At 34.8% G+C, this 19,638-nt stretch overlaps 1 long non-coding RNA gene across 1 annotated transcript; it reads left to right on the top strand.

The window, feature by feature from the left end:
- Nucleotides 1-349: 349 nt before the first annotated feature.
- On the top strand, nucleotides 350-19,525 carry LOC125103826 (uncharacterized). The gene is made up of 3 exons (XR_007128507.1): nucleotides 350-396; nucleotides 8,026-8,027; nucleotides 19,392-19,525. It is a non-coding gene; the product is annotated as an uncharacterized LOC125103826 (long non-coding RNA).
- Nucleotides 19,526-19,638: the final 113 nt, after the last annotated feature.

Below are 19,638 nucleotides of genomic sequence, written 5' to 3'. Positions count from 1 at the left end.
AAATCCAATCAAGAAATGGGCAGAAGACATGAACAGACATTTCTGCAAAGACAGCCAAATGGCCAAGACACATGAAAACATGCTCAACATCACTAGGCATCAGGGAAATAAAAATCAAAACCACAGCAAGATTCCACCTCACACGAGTTTAGAATGGCTAAAATTAACCAGTCAGGAAACAACAGATGTTGGCGACGATGTGGAGAAAGGGGAACTCTCTTACCCTGTTGGTGGGAATGCAAGCTGGTACAGCCACTCTGAAAAACAGCTTGGAGCTTCCTCAAAAAGTTGGAAATAGAGCCATCCTATAACCCAGCAATTGCACTACTGGGTATTTACCCTAACAATACAAATGTAGTGATCCAGAGGGGCACATGCATCCCAATGTTTATAGCAGTAATGTCCACAATAGTCAAACTGTGGAAAGAGTCTAGATGTCCATCAATAGATGAATAGATGAAGAAGATGTGATACACACACACACACACACACACACACACACACACACACACAATGGAATATTATGCAGCCACCAATAAAACAAAATCTTGCATTTGCAACAATGTGGATGGAACTAGAGAGTATTATGCTAAGTGAAATAAGTCAATCAGAGAAAGACAATTATCATATGATCTCACTGATATGAGGAATTTGAGAGGCAGAGTGGGGGGTCGTGGGGGGTAGGGAGGGAAAAAATGAAACAAGATGAGACCAGGGAGGGAGACAAATCATAAGAGACTCCTAATCCCAGGAAACAAACTAAGAGTTGCTCGGGGGTGGGGGAGAGAAGGATAAACAAGCAGGACTGTGTCAAATTAAAAAGCATATGCACAACAAAGGAAACCAGCAAAATGAAAAGGCAGCCTACTGAATGGGAGAAAGTATTTGTAAATCATACATCTGATAAGAGGTTAATATCCAAAATATAGAAAAAACATATATAACTCAATAGCAAAACAAATCAACAAAACCCAAACAAATTAAAATATGGACAGAAGATCTAAACAGGTATTTTTCCAAAGAAGACAAGTACATGAAAATATGCTCACATCACTAATCATCGGGAAAATGTAAGTTAAAGCCATAGTGATATATTACCTCATATCCGTTGGAATGGATGGCTATTATCAAAAAGACAATTATCTTTATATTGACAAAGATATCAAGAAAAGGGAATCCTTGTGCACTACTGGTGGGAATGTAAGTTTGTGCAGCCACTATGGAAAATAGTGTAGTTTCCTCAAAAAATTAAAAGTAGAATTGCCATATGATCTAGTAATTCTCTGAGGTATATATCCAAAGAAAACAAAAACACTAATGCAAAAAGAAATGTGCACCTCTATGTGCTTTGAAGCATTATTTTTAATAGCCAACATGTGGAAACAGTCTACGTATCCACGGATGGATGACTGAGAGGAAACTGTGATGTACATACACAATGGAATGAATTTCTTATGAAGGCATAAGAAAGAAGAAAGTGTTGCTATTTGCAATAACATGGATGGACTTTGTGGGCATTGTCACAAATGAAATAAGTTAAACAGAAAAAACAAATACCATACGATCTAACTTACTTGTGAAATCTTAAACAAACAAAATCAGCCAAACCAAAAAAAAAAAGCTCATTCATACAGAGAACAGATTGGTGGTTGCCAGAGGTGGTGGGTGGAAGGTAGGAGAAATAGGCATAGGAGGTCAAAAGGTACAGACTTCCATTTATGAAATAAAAAAAGTTGTGGGGATGTAATGAACAGCATGGCAACTATAGTTAATAATACTCTATTGCATATTTGAAAGTTGACTAAGAGAGTAAATCTTCACATCACAAGAAAACAAATTCTACAACTATGCATGGCAAAATATGTTAACCCAACTTACTATGATCATTTTGCAAAATATGAAATATAGAATCATTATGTTGTATACCTGAAATGCATGTAGTGTATGTCAATTATACCTCAATGTTTAAAGTGACAGAAACTGATATTGTAATTATCACTAATATCTAGCTCTTTCTACCTACCTGTTTACTTATCAACCTGTCTACTTAACTGCCTTCACTTTCCTTTATCACCCAGACATGTATGTGTATAAGACATAGACTGCCCTATTCTCCACTTAGCTCTTTAATTTTAATAAGAAACAATCATTTTAAGTAGATTCTTTCATAATAATTCTGTTTAAGGTTTTTCTTCCTCAGATTTTTTCTATATTAAGGAAATATTTAATAGCAAAGTAAAAATGCTTAATAAAGGCTTATCTAAAATAATATATCACTGAAAAATATTAATCATGAGCAAGAATAAATCAAGAAAATATGACAATGATCATCAGACTTGGATAACCCTGACAATGAAATAGAAAGCTGAATAAATTAATACATTCGAATGTCAGAAAAAAAATATTAACAAAATTGCCTTTTAGACCGGAAGTTAAAATGGGAATAATCCCTTTTAGATCTAAGGCTATCAACAGGAAGTATATGAATCTGGTCTAATTCTCTTCACATAGTTCTGCATACTTTTTAAAAAATCTTAATTCTGTGAAAGTAAGCCTTGCCTTAGAGGCTTTAGTGTGCAAATTCAGCAGCTCCAGTAATGAGGTTGTTTTTTTGGCTGATTCCTGTTAAAGTGTTCCCTGGGTATCATTTCAGTTAGGGCAAGTTCAATGAACCAGTGTGTCTTTCGTAACTTGTTGTGGTAAAATGAAACTGATTAACTCAGTGAGCTTTAAAAATGTCTAGTACAGCTGGCTGAATAGTTTTGTCTATTATCTATTAGTGTTTGCTACACAGCTTTGTTTCTCTAAATATCTTGTTAGGTTTTGTTGGCATTGAGAGGAAAATCCATACGTTTAACTATGTTTTTGTTAAAGCTTAATTTAATAACAAAATATACTTATACATATAATTAGCCTTATGTAACCAAACTGAAGAAATATTTTCCCTATATTTCATATATATAACATATACTTTGAGTTTATTTTAATTATTTTATTTTATTTTTAAAGGTATCAATGATCTAAATACATAGACTTAAAGCTGATCTGCAAGGAAACACTTTTTACTATACCCAGCTGCTGTATTTCTGAACATGTTTAAGTTCATATGATGGTTGATTCAGTGGAAGGAGAGTCAAAAGAGGTCTTCATGTTAGTCAGAAACCACCACACTGAAGCCAAAATAGGAAGCACTAAACTACTTGATGACCTGATGCTTCTGAACTTTGAGTACAGAAAACAAAGCTACAGTATATCCTGGCTCTCCTTGTTTGTTGATTTATGTGAAATCTTTAACAGCCTCAGTTTCTCTGAATTGATCAAACAAAGTTTTGGCATAAAGCAAATGAGTAGATCGAAAAAGTATTCCAGATAATAATATATGACAACCTACAGAAGAGAAGATTTTTGAATTGGAAGAGGAAGATGGGAAACTGAAGTAGTGCAATACAATGTTATAAAATTGTAACAATTAAAGAAGGCAGAGCAGTGTTCATGTCTAAGAATATTTAGATAAAGTACTAATTCTGGTTCTTTTCATAATTTTATCATGAAAGTCAATGAGCAATTTTTTTAAAGAAGATCTTCAATATTTAGTAAAGCCATAGCAAATGATGTGTTTTAATCTCCAAGTTTTATTTTTAGGAAACTGGATTTGACGGTATTTTCTTTAACTGACATACAAATTATAGAATTTAATTCTTCTGATTCACCAACCTCTGTTAGTCATAGTATAAGAAAAATCAAGTGCCTATATTTGATTATTACCTATCATAAATACCAGTTTTTATTTGGGTATAACAGAGGCATATATAATTAACATCATGAGTGAAAATCTGAGTATCTAATAACATATTGAAGACAAGAGTAACACTATATATAAAAATTAATTTTCTGTTAAAGCTTTTAAGATTTTCCCACATAATATAAAAATTTTAAAAAGCTAGCAATAAAGTAGAAAATTTCAGAACTTAATGAGCATGCCCTAGGTCAAATAAGTTAAAATATGTATATCTAATCATCTACCTAAACAGTTAACTAAAACAATATATGATGGAGAAATATAAAATTTTGTAAGGACAGCTTCAAATGAGGGCACAGAGGGAAGCTAATATTCCAAAGCAAAAAATGGAAGCATTAAGCCAGCAGTTCCCATTGGGATGATGTTGGCTAGAGTACATTAAATAAGACAATAAAGTTAAAGAAGCTCTTGTAAAGTTCCAGACAAGGATAAATGTGTTTATCAGTGGTCAGCAATGAACTTTGATGGGTCTGGAATGAGCTGAGAAGTCATGTATAAAACATTAGGATCAACAATGCAGTATACTAGATTTTGGTGTTCTTTCACTGTTATATTGCAACGTTCCTTGAATATGCTGAACAAATCTATTAATCATTGCTGCTGAGATGGCCATTCTACCAGATATGCAGAAAGCTGAGTGATTTCTTCCTTTATTCCATGAAAATAGAATTATTACCAGTAAACAAACCAATTTTTGAAATTTCCCCTTAATATATGGTAGAGACTTATTGAAATGTAAACTTAGCAGAGCTTTTGCATTATTCTCAATAGATAAAAAAAATATCAACTCAAATAAATTGACTAGGCATCTACTCTGAGTATTTCTCATATGGTATAAATGGGTGTGAAAGCACTTTGTAAAATGCAAAGTATTATTCAAATTTTAGTCATGAATTTAATAAAGCTTCAGTGGCCACCAACCACTGGGCATGGGGCAGTGCATTTGAACAGAAGTAAATATAGCATGGTCTGTACTGTCAAAAGCCTAAATAAAGAATTAGAAACATACAACCAAGTCAGCAATTGAGATCTTGTAAAAAAGTGTTGTGAGGGAAGTGTGCAAAGTGTTCTCTGGGGATGCAAAGTTTCTACATTGGGCTTGGGGTGAGGGAAATCTTTGGAGAGAAGGGGGAGCACTGTTATCGATATCCAAATTTCAAACCTTAATTTTTTCATGTTGTAGTGATATTTACATAATGATGACTAGGACCCTGTTGCTTCAATTAGGTTGAAGCGTTTTATCCTTTTAAAGGCAAGAAGACTCATGGACTCATTAAAATGCTCCATGTCATGAGGTGGCACTTGCAGCTGGACTGTGTATGAACTGAGAGAGTCAGCAACTGCGGGAAACATCTGTGCTGCCTTATCTGAGGCCCCTTCAGATTTCAACTTCATTTATAACTTAGATTTTTCAGTTTTGCATACTACAACCAGAATTCAACTCACCCCTCCCTACCACACACACATTACTTAAGGACTAAATATCCCTTCAAAGGAAACCTTGTAACTAACATGACTTTACTTCAGTTAGCCTACATGAATCATAGACAAGGATGTCCTAACAAAAATATTAACACCTCACTTTATCCTCAGGAATCTCTTGGTTTAGTAAAAAATGTTTTATGGTCACTCTAGATAAAATTGCCTTGAATTCTTGCCCAACACTTAGGCTCCAGGATTCTGGAAAAAACACATCATCACAAGCTCCTGTTTTTGCTCTGCCGGGCTTGTCAATTCCCAGGACCACTTCTTTGTTTCAAGGTTTGACACTAGTATTTTTTTTTTTTCCAATTTAATGCCAATGACCCAATCTCCACAATACTCATAAATAATATATAATATGATAACAGCATTTGGTTTTGCCTTAGGATAACAAGCCAGTCAATTGTTTACAAGTAGTAAAGATGGATTTTACAATGATGATATGGTTTAATCCTCCAGTTATATGAATTAAAAATGACACAACATTATCCTTTAGGCTGTTACATAGAATTTAGTGTTATGCCTGAAAAGGGTGTGATTGCAGTCTTTTCCTCATCACACTATCATAAACTACATTTTAGTGCCAAATTTTTATGTGCATAACTGCAAGAGAGAAATAAGGTACTAAAAGATAAGATTGAGAGTTACTAAGATGAACAAAAAGGAGAAACTACCATGCAGATTATATATATATATATATATATATATATATATATATATACATATACATATATATGTATATGTATATATATATATTCATCAAAATATGAATATGCACATATTGCATAATCAGCATATATTATAAAAACAGTATCTCAATTTATTCATGTGCTTTATGGTTCTTAGTATTTTACATGTACTTTTGCATTTTTCCTCCCCAAAAATCTAAATAGTAGATGACACTATTATCCCCATTCTTAATACAGGGAAACTAAAAAAGAGAAGAACAAATGCTTTGTCCAAGATTACACAAGTTATAAGTAAGGTGTGGAACAGATCATTTGACTTCCAGAACCTACATTCTTAATTATCATGCAGCTATATTACATAATTTTTAAAGTAAATGTAGTATGGTAATGAAATCTGGACAACCCAATGACTTCATAAAACAGATTAAAAACAAAAACAAAAACTGAACACATTTGTGTACCCAGTACCCAAAAATAAAAACAAACATTATCTGCACCTGAGAAATCCTGCCTATACCCAACCTTGGTCATATCTACCCCTTCTCCAATATGATACTAGATTCGTTTTGCCAGTTTTGAACTTTATATAAATGGCATTATATCAAATATAACGTGTTTCTTTTACTTAGCATTGTGAAATTTATCCATTTTGTGTATACTAATTTTTTTAAAGATTTATTTATTTTAGAGAGAGAGGGTGAGAGAGTGAGTACAGGTGGGAGGAGCCAAGGGAGAAGGAGAGAGAATCTCAAACACACTCCACACTGAGCATGAAGCCCCACATCAGGCTTAGTCTCAGGACCCTGAGATCAAGACCCTGAGATCACGACCTGAGCCAAAACCAAGAGTTAGACACTTAACCAACTGTGCCACTCAGGTGCCCCTGATTTAATTCTTATCACTAGGGAGTAGATAATCAAATGATAGTACCATCAACATTTGCATTGTTCCCAGTCTGGGGTTATTACAAAAAGGTGCTGTTCTGAACATTCTTTATATGGTTTTGGTATGCATATATTTGTATTTCTGCCATATCCTTCTCCATCTTAGGTATTTTTACTTTTTCCCCATTTCAGTCAACTGATAATTGTGTATTATTTGTAGTTTCAGTTTTCATTTCCCTGATGACTAATTGAGTTGAGCATGTTGCCATATTTTTTTGGCTATTTATATATCTCCTTTTGTGAAATGTCTAGATTAGGTTTTATGACTTTTAATTGTTTGAAGGCATTCTTTATACATTATAGATACGAGTCCTTTGGGACCACCACTTTAAGTCATGCCTACTTTTTCTAGCCTGTTCTTCCCAATGATTCGCTTACAATTTCAAAATTGCCTAGCCAGACTAATCACAAAAGCCAATTTCTTGAAATATCTAAATACATACCTCTTACTGGCTCTTTTTCTCTGGATGAAACTTGACATATATATTTTTTATCAGATTATGGAATTTCCCATCTTGTTTTAGTTTGCTGAAAGTTTTTTTTTTTTAAATCATGAATGGGTGTTGATGTTTATCAAATGTTTTTCTGCATGTGTTGATATAATCATATGGCTTTATTCTACTAAGCTGCTAATGTGATTAATTATGCTGATTGATTTCTGATGTTAATTGAAACTTGCATTACTGAAGTAAACCCCACTTGATCACTGATGAGGAATTCTTTTTCTTGTATCTTTGGAGTTGATTTCCAACATCTTGTTTAAAATTTTCCTGCCAATATTCACGAGAAATATTGATTGGTGATTTTCCTTTCTTACTAATGCCCTTATTAGGCTTTATTAAAAATTATGCAGTCTCATAAATAAGTTGAAAATATACCTATTTTTTTGTTTTGTGTAAGAATATAATTCATATCATTTTTTTTAATATTTTATTTATTTGTCAGAGAGAGAGAGGAGAGCGAGCGAGCACAGGCAGACAGAATGGCAGGCAGAGGCAGAGGGAGAAGCAGGCTCCCCGCCAAGCAAGGAGCCCGATGTGGGACTCGATCCCAGGACGCTGGGATCATGACCTGAGCCGAAGGCAGCTGCTTAACCAACTGAGCCACCCAGGCGTCCCATATCATTTCTTTTTAATATGTGGAAGTATTCACCAATATAATCTTCTGGGCCTGAGGATTTTTGTAATTCTTCTGGGCCAGTATAATCATCTTGTCCTATGTGTTCTACATTTCTTTAAGGGGAAAAATACATTCATATTTGTTTTTATTCTGTCAGTTATAAGTTGTATTTTTCAAAGAATTTTGTCCATTTTCTTCAAACTGTCAAGTTTATTGACAATTTTTTTTCTGCATTTTAGATATATTATCTTACTGGTATTCTAATTTTTTTAATTGCCAGCATTCATTTTATATATATATATATATATATATATATATATATATATATATATATATTTTTTTTTTTTTTTAAACTTTATTTTTTGAGGGTAGTTTTAAGTACACAGAAAACAAGTACAGAGCTTTCCCACATACCTTCTGTTCTGACACATGCATTGCCTTCCCCATTATCAATATCTCCCACCCACCCCATTGATACATTGGTTACGTTTGATGAACCTACCTTGACACATCATAATCACCTGAAGCCCTTGGTTTGGAATATTATGTGGGTTTGAACAAATGTCTAATGATATGTATCCATCATTATACAAAATATTTTCACTGTCCTAATAACTGTCCATTCTTCACCTATTCATCCGTCCTACTCATCAACCCCTGGCAATGACTGATCTGTTTGCTGGCTCCATAGTATTGCTTTTTCCTGAATCTCATAAAGTTGGAATCAAATTTTTCAGATTGGCTTCTTTTGCTTTAAGTTTTCTTCATGTCTTCATGATATGATAGCTCATTTTTTATTGCTGAATAATATTTTATTGTCTGGATGTAATATCATTTCTTTTTCCACTCATCTACTGAAGAACATCTTTGTTGCTTCAAGTTTTGGCAATTATGAATAAAGCTGCTATAAACACCCACATGCAGATCTTTGTATGGAACACAGTTTCCAATTGGGTAAATACCAAAGTGTGCAATTACTGAATTATTAGGCAAGAGTATGTTTAGTTTTGTAAGAAACCACAAAACTGTATTCCAAAGTGTGCATACCATTTTGCATTCCCACCCATAATGCAGCAGAGTTTCTGTAGTTCTATATCTTCACCAGCATTGGTTGTCAGTGTTTCAGATTTTGGCCATTCTAATGGGTGTATAGTGGTATCTCATTGTTTTAATTCATATTTTCTGCTGACATTTAATGTGGAGCATGTTTTCATATGCTTATGTGCCATCTATATATCTTTTTTGTGAGGCGTCAATTAAGATATGTGGGCCGTTATTTAACTGGACTGTTTTTTTGGTCCTGAATTTTAAGAGTTGTTTGTATGTTTTGGCTAGTGGTCCTTTATCAGATGGGTCTTCTGCAAATATTTTTTCCCTGTTTGTGGCTTGTCTTCTTATTCTCTTGACATTGTCTTTCACTGAGCAGGAGTTTTAAATTTTAGTGAAGTCTAGTTTATCAGTAATTCCTTTTGTGCATTGTACCTTTGGTATCATCTCTAAAAAGCCATCAACATACTCATGGTCATCTAGGCTTTCTCTTATATTGTCATCTAGAGTTTTATAATTTTGTGTTTTATGTTTATATCTGCAATCAATTTTGAGTCAACTCTTGTGAAGGGTGTAAGGTCTCCATTTAGACTAACTTTTTGCTGGTGGATGTCCAGTTGTTCCAGAACCATCTGTTGAAAAAACTAGCTTTTCTCCACTGTACTACATTTGCTCCTTGTCAAAGATCAATTGATTATATTTATGTGGATTTATTTCTAGACTATCTATTCTATTCCACTGCTCTCACAGTCTTGATTACTGTACCTCTATAGTAGGTCTTAGAGTCAGGTAATGTAAGTCCTCCACCTTTTTTCTCTTTCAGTATTGTTTTGGCTATTTTGAGTCTTTTGCTTCTCCATGTAAATTTTAAAATCAGTTTGCCAATGTCAGATTATCGTCATGACACTATTGGAGTCTTCTGATCCATGAACATGGAATAGCTCTCCATTTACTTAGTTCTTTGATTTTGCTCACCTGAGTTTTGTAATTTTCCTCATATTGCTCTTACACATATTTTTTTAGATTGGTAACTAAATTTCATTTTAGGGAACGGTAATGTAACTGATGTGGTACTTAATTTCAAATTCCACTGTTCATTTCTGATATATAGGGAAACAATTTACTTTTGGATACTAACCTTATATCCTGCTACCTTGTTTATTAGTTCTAGAAGGTTCTTTTGTTGATTCTTTCAGATGTTCTACTTAAAGGATTACACCTTGCAAAGAGAAATGGGTTTTATTTCTTCCCCATCTAAATGTCTTGTCTTCCTTTTCTTTTCTTTTCTTATTACATTAGCTAGAACTGCCAGTGTTGAAAAAAGAGGGAATACCTTTGCCTTGCATTTAATCTCAGTGGAATAGTTTCAAGCTTATCACCATTATACATGATGTTAGCTATAGGGGTTTTTTTGGTAGATATAATAATGTATATCCTCTCTTGATTCTGATTAACTTGAAAGAGGCTTTCCATTTTTATTAAGCTCACAAAAGAAAATGATTCTCTTCATTTTGTATTTGAGTTTGGTTTTATCTTTATATTTGGTTTTAATTATCTTTATTATTTCCTCCTTTCTATTTTCTTTGAAGTTTGATTTTTACTATCTTAATTTTGAAACTTATCTTTGATTTTCATCCTTTTTAAAATGTATATATTTAAAGTAATAAATTTCCCTTTGAACACTGCTTCAGCAGCTTACCTACACATGAAGTAATATTCTTGCGTCATGAAAGTTAATTCCAGCAAATGTGGAATTGGCCTGAGCTGGTTTTTTGAAGTAATAGATGTACTTAAATGGACTGACCTCTGATCAAGGCATGAAATATGCTGATTAATGGTGTTTTCTGTCCTAAGGGAGTTTGGGAATGCTTTGTACCAGGTTGATAGCAATGTTTATTTCTAACAATGAGATTGATTTTTTCACCTGTTCTTGGTTAAGAACCTCAGAAGGCTTTGCCACTGAAGATGTTTATGTAGCAAGAAAATGCCTACATGACCTGAAGGATACGAGAAACTATGACCAAGACCCATTTTCCACTCCTTGGTTCAGTGTGTTCCATGTGCATGTCAGTGGTTCCAAATCTCTGAGAGCTGGAGCTCAGTTAGGACCCTAACCGAAGGTCCAATGTTTTTAAAATCTTAACTTGCCTCACCTGCTAAGAGAAAACAATGGGAATGCTGACATTTGTCCTGTCACCTGCACAGGATGAAAGCACACAGGACCCCTGATGTGACAGTATCTGCTGGAATTAGACTGTAAGTGGAGCGGGGATGCAATAAGGAAAGAAAAAAATACCAGCCTAACAGGAACATGTTTGCACACTTGGGTGGGTCCTTCCTCACTGTAAGAATCTGTGCTGTGTTTACTGAAGCATGTAAGCAGCAATGCTGTAAGAGGCTGTTGATACTCTGGGAGAAAGAGCAGAATGAAAAAATAAAAAATAAAATCTGGAGTTTTAAATGTTGTATTGGCTTTGTTTTTCATATGGGAGGGAGATGCTGTGAATCATAAAGTAGTGCAGGGGAGTGCGTTTGCAGCGAAAAAAAGTAGTTAATGCCAGGTAACCCAGTTGCTTCTTCGAATACTTCTTCAGCTCCCTTCTGGGCTCAGGTGGCAGTGATGAAGCCATCTGTAAGTGGCACTTGCAGAGGTGGAGGAGATGTGAAAGAAGCCAGAAAAGCAGGGTGCCTCAGGATAATCTCCAGGAAAATTGGAGATTGTGCCACACAATGATCCACAATTTAATTCTATTAATTCGTCTATTTTAGATATCTCATGTAAGTAGAATCACACAGTATTTATCTTTTGGTGACTAGCTTATTTCACTTAGCGTAATGCCCTCAAGTTCATTCATGTTGTTGTGTATTGCAAAAATTTCCTTTTTTGTGGCTAAATAATATTCCATGGTGTGTGTGTGTGTGTGTGTGTGTGTGTGTGTGTGTATGCACACGTGTCATATTTATCAATTTATCAACTGAAGGACACTTAGGTTGTTACCATATCTTGGCTATTGTGGATAATGCTGCAATAAACATAGGAGTGCAGTTATCTCTTTGAAATACTCATTTCATTTCTTCTGGATATACACCCAGAAGAGAGATCTCTGAATCATTTGGTACTTCTATTTTGCATTTTTTAGGAAACTCAATATTGTTTTCTATGGTGGCTATACCAAAATTTTATCATTATTAAAAACTACTAGATGCTAAGCTATGTATTATTCTGTCAATATCTAACACAAGAATGTAGATATTTAATGTAATGAGGTATATGATCTCATTGTTCTGGGTTTGGATACATTGCAGAAAATAGCACCAGGAATTTTTATGTAAATTCCAGAGCTTTACTCTTAATTTTTATACGTAAATGCTTAAATGCCATCTAGAAGCAAAGAGCTTCTGATAGAGTAAGCAAAAGGACTCAGCACTTTATATAATTTGGTATTTGTTTTCCTCCTGCCAAGAGAAATTCAACCAATCACTGAATGAATTTTATGATATAATTCAGATACAATCTAAAAATAGTTCTTATACTTTACTTGTCAAACAGTTCATTCCTATGGAGACTTTGTGATCCTCAGAAGCAATTCATTTACAGTTCACAGATGCCTAATATTGCTTGATGCTGTGGAAGCACACATGCCCGTCTTGCTAAATACAAAAATCTTACAACTAAATATCACATGTGACAATTTTGTGTTGGCTTCCCGTCATGGGTGTCGTATATAGCTCAGTTTGAAAACCAAATCTTTCAATTTTGAGAGATAATAAAAAAAGTCAAGTTGTCATGAAACCACTCCATGCTATTCTACCCTACATAGATGCGACCCTATCTTAACGTCAGCTGTAACAACCACTAATCTAATGTACAACTAAATTATCACCAACTTCTCAAAAGGAAAATAAATCCTCTTTTTTTGAAGAGCTATGCAGTATCTGAAAACAGAATTTGAAAAATAAAGAAAATAAAAGAATAAAAGATCATCTAAAAACACTTAAAGCAACAAAAAAAGAGCACGGTTTATTTGAGGAATATCAGAAGCTCATCTAGACACTGATCAAAAGCCAGATAAGCAAATGCTAAATCCCCCGTTTCAAGGTAGAAAAGCTGATTTAGTTTTAAAGACTCACGTCAAGCAGTAATAATGGTAAAAAGTGATGAGTTGCAACATTAAAAAAAAAAAGAAGAAGAAGAAAGGAGGAAAGAACATTTTCTTTTTAAAAGTTTCTATATTTTCAGAGGTAAAGTAAGTGGGGAAAAATAGAAATGTGATGTTATGATGCAGGAGGTGAAACTTGAAATCTTAGATTCCACAGTATTCATTACTACAACACAAAAAATTAAGAATTTGGAGGCTGAGAGAGTCAATTATCATATGGTTTCACTTATTTGTGGAGCATAACAAATAGCATGGAGGACAAGGGGAGTTAGAGAGGAGAAGGGAGTTGGGGGAAATTGGAAGGGAAGGTGAACCTTGAGAGACTATGGACTCTGAAAAACAATCTGAGGGGTTTGAAGGGGTGGGAGGTAGGAGTTGGGGGAACCAGGTGGTGGGTATTAGAGAGGACACGGATTGCATAGAGCACTGGGTGTGGTGCAAAAACAATGAATACTGTTATGCTGAAAATTAAAAAAAAAAGAATTTGGAGGCTGGATTGACTTCAGATATACTCTAATTCAAATCCTCTTACTGTATAGATAAAGTCAACAAATCCTCAAGAGAAAAAAAAATCCCTCCCTGAGGCCCTAGAACCAAAAAATTACAAAATTGAGACCAGAACCCAGACTGACCTGTAGTACATTGTCATTCTTGTCATATTTTTCAACTTGGAAAATGTATAGTCATCCTTTCTGAGTTATATTGGGCATCTTCTCCTATTTGACAACTAGATATTCTACTCTTTTTGACACCACCATCACCAGAATCATACTTTGGCTACTGGCTTCTGATATTGCTTGGTCCTGGGTTCTTTGGATGCCTATCATTTTCAAAAGACTGTGAACCTCTTGAGGTCAAGACTTGGTTTTATTTATCTTTGATTTTACTGGAATCCATCACCTTTTGTGATACATAGCACGTGAGCAAGATGTTTGTTAAATTGCTCTACCTGTAATTATTTACATGAATTTCTACTGAATTTCATATATCAAACCCGGCTGGATATGAGCAATCCATCTGCTCTTTGGGCCTTGACAGCTTCTTGGAGATCTGCTGTTTACTGTCCATCCCTTACCTCCTGTCACTGCTGGCACTCAGCCACCCTTCAAGTAAGGGCTGGGCATCTGCTGTTAAGTCTAACCGTACTGAACTCAGAGAAGATCATGGCCTCTTCTACTTCTGGGTTATAATGAATTGTCCCAATGTGGGGCATGAATCTAGCTTCTACAGTAGGTGCCTAAAGGTACCAGGTAACTTAAGTTACAAATACAGTTAGGGGAACAAGATGAATGCTACTTGGGATGAAATATGGAAGTGAGAAGGAACTAACATATATTTCTTTTCCTTCCTCTCCTTAATGGACTGTTCTTTAGCCTGGTGATTCCACATGACTTGTCTGGAGGAAGCAGCTGCATTTTCATGTGAAACTCAGCCGGTTTGGGAACACATCACCTTGTATTTGCTTTCCATTCTTCCCTACCTCATTTCCCCTTTTCCCCTCAATCTTGCTGCCCTTGGATTATACTGCCCACTAGTAGTTAATGAAGAGGTTAGTGACAAGTTATATTTTAAAGTGACTTTTGCAACTTCCTTCATAAGATGTAAGTTGGTTTTTTAGACTTGAGGTTCTCTTAAAATGGGGATAAATCTACCCTTAAGTTTCATATGTTCTGTGTAGACCTCATTTTATCTTTTTAAAAAGTGAGTACAAATAGTGGTCATAATTCATAATCCAGCTATGAAATATATCTCAGATATCTCCCCATAAATACAAAGAATGGTTTATTAGACTGGTTTTAACCTTTTTGAAAATTTTTATACATTGCTTGGAGGATGAAAGCAAACGATTATTGAAATAAATTGTTTCATGAAATCATACAGTTTTTTAAAAACAAATACCCTCTTGGGGCACCTGGCTGGCTCAGTCAGAAGAGCATGGACTCAGGGTCATGAGTTCAAGCCCCACATTAGATATAGAGATTACTTAAAAAAATAAAAAATAAAAAAAAAAATCTTTAAAAACAAAACAAGACAAATACCCTCTCAGTTTATAACTTATTTATATTAGGGTCTCATAAAATAACTACTGGCTGTGCATAGGGAGGTGGGGCGGAGTATCTTATTATATCATGTACTGTATCTATCACTCCCAGTATTTGACACTTCCTTCATTATCCCCTTGACTTACACACCTTTACTTTCTTAAGTATACCCAGCTTCCATCCTCAACTCCAAGCCAGAGTACCCCTCCTAATTCACTCCTCTGCAGAAATTTTGGAACTATCACTGGCAAGTAGCTTAAGCCCTGAATTTCATCTGTCTCATCTGAACAATGTAAGTGTGCTTAGCTTACAAGACAGCTGTAAGAATTCAATGAGGTAAAGTATATAAAGATGCTTTGTAAATTACACAGTATAGAGACAATATTATACTATTATTTGAGGAGATTCTTGGTTCCTCTAAGTTTCTTATTTGTCCTTCCAATGTCATTTTATTTTCTTTCAAGGCTTCAATCATCTACAAAATGCCAGAGAATTAAAAGTGCATCTCTCAAAATAACCCTACTTGATGATCCACAGAAATCTCAAACACTTGCTCAAAATGAAATAAATCATATTTTCATCCAGGCTTCCCCTTCCCCTCCTCACTTTTTGCTCATGTGGAAAACTGAGTACCATTTTTGTTTTATATATTTATATCAAGCAAGTTCTGTCAACTCCACTTCATAAATTGTTCTCAAATCTATCCATTTATCTCCATCCTTCTGGCCTCTATCATATTTACATCATGAGGTATCAACCCAAATATTGCAATCTTCTTCCAAATTTTCTTCATGAAATAGTTAAAGAGATCTTCTTAAACAGAGATATGTATCACTTTTCTGTTGCAAACTGGGCACTAACAATATCACACTCTTACATAGTGCTTAACTATGCCAGGCACCAGTCTAACCTTTTTAAATATCATAATTCATTAGTTCTCATGACAACTGTATGGAGTACGTACTATTTTCTTTTTCTTTTTTCTTTTAAACTGGTGAGTGAACTAAAGAACCTATGTTAAATAAATTGCCCAAGGGCACAGAGCAAGCAAAGTAGACAAAGTCAGTATTCCATATCAGACTGCTTATATTTTCATTATCTTATAAGGTAGCCACATATTTGTATGTGTGTTTGTTTGTAAATATATATGTAAGTATATTTGGGTGCACTCACATATAAATTGTTGCTGTAAGCATTCATTACTATATATCCATTTACATATATATGGCTATATATACATGTATATGATAGTTTACAGCAATAATACAATTTTTATATCAGGTCACATACTTAACTATCATATTATTTTATCCAGTCCATATCTCTACTAAGTATGCCAAAATGAGTTTTTAGTTTTCCCATGTATATATTACTCTCTGTTACAATTCAAAGTTCAATTCTTTTTAAAAAAAAGTTTTATTGTGAACTCCTGAAAAGAATGATTGCATTCATCCTTATAACAACCTTGTTAAAATTGGCACTTTTTTTTTTTTTTTTTTTAAGATTTTATTTATTTATTTGACAGAGAGAAATCACAAGTAGGCAGAGAGGCAGGCAGAGAGAGAGGAGGAAGCAGGCTCCCTGCTGAGCAGAAAGCCCGATGTGGGGCTCGATCCCAGGACCTGGGATCATGACCTGAGCCGAAGGCAGCGGCTTAACCCACTGAGCCACCCAGGCGCCCCAAAATTGGCACTTTTATTTCCATATTACAGATCAGGAATCTGAGAGGAAGAAAAGTCAGCTTTTCAAAGGTAACAGAGCCAGAAGTGTTGAAATTAAGATTCAAACACCCGACTTCAAAGCTTACTCTCGCTTTTTTTATTCTTGCTATACATCATTTTAAACTTTGTTTTAGAAAACTTTGATTTCTATTTCATATTTTTAATATATTAAAATTCTTATTACATTTTTAACAAATTGGTATTCTAATTATGTTTTTAATAGGATATAATAACTTTAAAGTCTGATATTTATATTACTTCATCAGTTAATTGCTATTATTATTATTTTATAGTTTTCATTTCTACAAATAGAAAGTACTTTGTAGGCACTAGCAATAAGGAATAATATAAGAAAAGAGAAAATGGAGAAAAATAAGAAAGTATATTACTCCATTAGTCTAGAAAAAACCTATTATTTAGATCCACATTGTTCAATGTGGTAGCCACTTTAAATAGTAGCTACTGAGCATCTGAAAAAGGGTTTCTACAAAATGGCATTCCCTGTATGTCTAAAATACATCTGGATTGGGGCACCTGGGTGGCTCAGTCGCTTAAGCATCTGCCTTTGGCTCAGATCATTATCCCAGGTCCTGGGATTGAGCCCCAGATTGGGCTCCCTGCTCAGTAGCGAGTCTGCTTCTCCCTCTGCCTGCCACTCCCCCTGCTTATACTCTCTGTTAAATAAATAAAATCTTCTAAAAAATAAATAAAATACATCTGGATTGTGATGTCTTACTATATACCATCTTATGCTAATTCCTTCATTAATCATATCTATATTGATTACATGTTGACATGATAATATTTTAGACATACTGAAGTAAATAAAATATATTATTAAAATTCCTTTCATCTGTTTGCTTTCATTAAATTTAACGTGGCTACTAGAAAACTTTAAATCACACACATTAGTTGCATCTGTGGCTTGCATTCCCCTTCTATTGACACTGCTAACTAGACTGAGAAAGGTAAGCCGATATATCAATATTTAGCAGCAGGCATTTTTTAGAAGATAAAGGTAAAGTGGGAGTCATTCTAGTCCAACTCCTTTATTAAGAAATGATAAAACCTAATTCCAGAGAGGTTAGTCTTGTGCAGCATGACCTTGAGAGTCAAGGAAGAATCATTCTGATGAAACTCAAAGCAATCTCTTCAGTGGAAAATATTTTCCTTCCCATTATTTGTTATCTCGCAGACTACTTCTATATTCTGTTCTTATACTTTGTAAGCTGGAAGCCTTATAAACACCGTTTCTGAGACTCCCTTACCAGATGCCTTCCTGGGAAGCCAATGGGAAGGACTGTGAGTGAAGAGAAGTTGGGGAGCAGGACACATTTTGGTCTTTGTTTCATGCTGACACACAATGACAGTAAGGATGGGGAGTGACCTCAGTGGCTACAGGTCTTTAGCTGTTCCAGCCATTCCAGTGTCAGTGGCTTCAGCTATGACACAGCACTTTTTACATTCCTGCATCCTAACCTAGGTGTGTTAGTAGGTTTCTGATATCCAAGTGTCACCAAATGCAAGGCTTCAGGAGACCAAGTGTCTGCGGAACATCAAATAAATAACAGTGATGAACACAGAGATGGGCTGGCCATTTTTTACTTGCATTATAAGCTGACAGAAGTATCAACTGCAAGGCTTTCATTCCATCTCAGGGCACAGTTAGAAAACCAAGGAGCTTCTAATCTCTTACCTTCTGTAGCCATGGGGCTTTACAGCAGGAAAATGAAACAGCAAAGTAAATTTTAAAGGTCTCAGAAGTAAAACATTTGTGTAATACACATTCTTCCTAGGTGTTTTGGTGAAAATTAGTGCATTGCCTGGAAAATAGTGGAACCCTGAGAGTAGAAATGTAAATATTTGTGTGGATTCTGATGACCAAGTGTCTTGGAATGTTAATCCCTCATCTGTCTTGCCAACAAAATTGAGTTTTCTTCCCTTTTCTGAGAACAGATTTTCCTTGACTGAAGACCCTGAGCTTCAGCCATCTTTTACTTCATAATATATAATACCCAAAATTGGGAATTTAAAATTACTATGATTTTTAATTTCTGATGATTTAGTGTGATGGCAGTCTGTCCTGGTAGTTCTTTGGCTGGTCTTGACAGGAATCATTCACGTAGCTGCATTTCATGACTCATCTTGAAGTATAGGGTCCAAATGGCCTCATTCACACATCTGGAAGTTGATATTAACTGCCAGTTAGGGAAATGAGGTTCTTCTCCATATGTTCCCTCATCTTAGATAGAGGTAGCTTGTCTTAGTATCCTGGGAGAGTGAAAGCAAGAGCCAAAAGGCTTCTTAAGGTACCAGGATGTGGAACTAAAGTAAGACCAATTTTTCTCTATTATATTTGTATATATAAAAAGAGATACATCATAGCAGAATGGCCACAGTCACTAAACTGTAAAGAACCAAGATGCCCTTCAATGGACGAATGGATAAAGAAGATATGGTCCATATATACAATGGAGTATTATGCCTCCATCAGAAAGGATGAATTCTCAACTTTTGTATCAACATGGTTGGAACTGGAAGAGATTATGCTGAGTGAAATAAGTCAAGCAGAGAGATTCAATTGCCATATAGTTTCATACTTGTGGAGCATAAGGAATAACACAGAGGACATTGG

This window comes from Lutra lutra, chromosome 7 (genome assembly GCF_902655055.1).
Source record: "Lutra lutra chromosome 7, mLutLut1.2, whole genome shotgun sequence".
Classification (NCBI taxonomy): domain Eukaryota; kingdom Metazoa; phylum Chordata; class Mammalia; order Carnivora; family Mustelidae; genus Lutra; species Lutra lutra.
Note: the sequence above shows the minus strand (reverse complement) of the source record. Positions and strands in the feature narration are given on the sequence as shown.